The sequence below is a fragment of the Cetorhinus maximus genome, unplaced genomic scaffold (assembly GCF_964194155.1).
Source record: "Cetorhinus maximus unplaced genomic scaffold, sCetMax3.hap1.1 HAP1_SCAFFOLD_138, whole genome shotgun sequence".
Lineage (NCBI taxonomy): Eukaryota > Metazoa > Chordata > Chondrichthyes > Lamniformes > Cetorhinidae > Cetorhinus > Cetorhinus maximus.
Window position 1 is genome coordinate 718,369 of NW_027596135.1, and position 3,334 is coordinate 721,702.

Consider the following 3,334-nt stretch of genomic DNA (forward strand, 5'->3'; position numbering starts at 1 on the left):
AAACACCTTTAGGATTTTAAAGCATTAAAAGGGGGAAAAAAAACCTTAAGCATATAAGATTAAAATTACACAGTTGAAACAGTCTAAACAAAACGTGCCCCCAAAAAGAAACCCATTTGGTCAGAGCACACTACTTGGCAACAACTCCCTTACTGATTTTTATTTCTAAACATCCAGTAATATTACCCCAAGGCAAAACTGCTGTTAAGTAAAAGGTATACCACGCGACTCCTCCACGTCTCCACTCTGCTGTGGAGACCCAAGACAGCTCAGAAAGCAAATTGCCTTCTAAAGCAAAGACTTTTCTGGTTTGACTGAATCACTAATTCAGATTTCACACCTTCACTCAGTGCAGAGCTGGTCTCAGGACACTTCCTTCCCCCACCACACAACCACCACAACTCAGCTCAACATCTCTCCTTAAATGCCCCTTTCCCCTGTCATCTCTCCTCAGCACCTCTTTGAACTCAACTTTTCCAAAATATAAAAACCTTTCCTCTTTTCCTATTGCCTCCACTTTTGGGTCGCGTAAACATTTAATTACCTTCCCTTGTTTACTTATGAAAAGCCTTTGTAAGTTGTAAGTCCCTTAAACCCCCCTTTCAAATGTATCAGCTGGAAAGCCAAGTCCCTACCTATCTCCTAATGCAAATTTTTCAAACCCAACCTACTTACTTATAAATCCAACTTCACCAGATCCTCTCATTGCAAATGCACGCATCGAGCTCCTTTACCCTTTTGTCTCTCAACTCTCACAGATGAGCTATCTCTTTTAACTTTCCCCCCAGTTTGTTTAGTCATGGACACAGGCAGATCCCTCTTCACAGAATACCGCTATGTTCTCAAAATGTTAAAAAAAATAACATCCATCTTTACACACTAGCAGAGGGGAGTGCCACTCCCAAATCAGCCAATGCGGATGATGTTCAGTTTTTTTTTATTCTTTCACGGGATGTGGGCTTCGCTGGCTTATTGCCCCTTGAGAAGGAGGTGGTGAGCCGCCTTCTTGAGCCGCTGCAGTCCCGTGTGGTGTAAGTACACCCACTGTGCTGTTAGGGAGGGAGTTCCAGGATTTGGACCCAGTGACAGTGAAGGAACGGCCAATATATTTCCAAGTCGGGATGGTGAGTGGCTTGGAGGGGAACTTGCAGGTGGTGGTGTTTCCCATGTGTCTGCTGCCCTTGTCCTTCTAGGTGGTAGAGGTGGTGGGTTTGGGCGGCGCTGTCGAAGGAGCCTTGGCGAGTTGCTGCAGTGCATCTTGTAGATGGTACACACACTGCTGCCCCTGTGCGTCGATGGTGGAGGGAGTGAATGTTTGTGGATGGGGTGCCCATCAAGCAGGGCTGCTTTGTCCTGGATGGTGTTGAGCTTCTTGAGTGTTGTGGGAGCCGCACTCACCCAGGCAAGTGGGGAGTATCCCATCACACTCCTGACTTGTGCCTTGTAGGTGGGAGACAGGCTTCAGTTCAGAAATGGTCTACATCGTGGCTACAGCCCATAGTCTTCCAAGACATCATGATGATTATTAATATCAACGTTTACTAGAGCAGGAGCAATCAGTATTTTATAAACTACATTCTTATCTGATTTATAGTGATCCACTTGGATTATAGTTTAGCATGACACTGATACTGCTTCTCAAATATCAAAACCTCCCCTCTTCTGTGTTCGCTGTCTTGTTTCCTTGAAGTGTTCACACGCATTGTTTGTGTTAATGTGGAATGTGAGACCTGAGTGGGCTGAGGTTTTCAACTTAAGGCTGGTGGGATAGCCAAGAGGAGAGATACAGATTCGGTCCCAGTCCCAGCTGGAGACATGGATCTGAGTCACCAGAGGTTAATATTTCCAACTTCCACATCCCCACTCCCCCAATGGAGGGAGGGGACTGTCACATTTGTGGCTTTACTCCAAGGTTGTGAGCCCATAATTCAGCCTTGTAGAGTCGTACCGGGGGTCAGAGATGGTGCTTTTAAATTCCCGCTCCAGACACTGGAGCCCCATAAGCTAGGATGACTTTCCCAGTGCTGAGGGAGCGCCGCACTGTCGGAGGGTCAATACTGAGGGAGCGCCGCACTGTCGGAGGGTCAATACTGAGGGAGCGCCGCACTGTCGGAGGATCAATACTGAGGGAGCGCCGCACTGTCGGAGGGTCAATACTGAGGGAGCGCCGCACTGTCGGAGGGTCAGTGCTGAGGGAGCGCCGCACTGTCGGAGGGTCATTACTGAGGGAGCGCTGCACTGTCGGAGGGTCAATACTGAGGGAGCGCCGCACTGTCGGAGGGTCAATACTGAGGGAGCGCCGCACTGTCGGAGGGTCAATACTGAGGGAGCGCCGCACTGTCGGAGGGTCAATACTGAGGGAGCGCTGCACTGTCGGAGGGTCAGTGCTGAGGGAGCGCCGCACTGTCGGAGGGTCAGTGCTGAGGGAGCGCCGCACTGTCGGAGGGTCAGTGCTGAGGGAGCGCCGCACTGTCGGAGGGTCAATGCTGAGGGAGCGCCGCACTGTCGGAGGGTCAGTGCTGAGGGAGCGCCGCACTGTCGGAGAGTCAATACTGAGGGAGCGCCGCACTGTCGGAGGGTCAATACTGAGGGAGTGCCGCACTGTCGGAGGGTCAATACTGAGGGAGTGCCGCACTGACGGAGGGTCAGCACTGAGGGAGCGCCGCACTGTCGGAGGGTCAGCGCTGAGGGAGCGCCGCACTGACGGAGGGTCAGTGCTGAGGGAGCACTGCACTGTCGGAGGGTCAGTGCTGAGGGAGCGCCGCACTGTCGGAGGGTCAGTACTGAGGGAGCGCCGCACTGTCGGAGGGTCAGTGCTGAGGGAGCGCCGCACTGTCAGAGGAACCATCTTTTGGCAGAGGATGTAAATCAAGATGCTGTCTCCTCTCAGACAGAGTTAAAGATCGCATGACCTCCACCACCGACGCACAGGGGCAGCAGTGTGTGTACCATCTACAAGATGCACTGCAGCAACTCGCCAAGGCTCCTTCGACAGCGCCGCCCAAACCCATGACCTCTACCATCTAGAAGGACGAGGGCAGCAGACACATGGGGAACACCACCAACTGGAAGTTTCCCTCCAAGTCACTCACCATCCCGACTTGGAAATATATCGGCCGTTCCTTCGCTGTCGCTGGGTCAAAATCCTGGAGCTTCCTCCCTAAAAGCACCGTGGGTGTACCTACACCACACGGGGACTGCAGCGGCTCAAGAAGGGAACTCACCAGCACCTTCTCGAGGGGCATTTAGGGACGGGCAATAAGTGCTGAGCCCGGCCAGCGACGCCCAAATCCTGTGGATAAGTTTCACAAGAATTCAAAATGACACGTTGCAA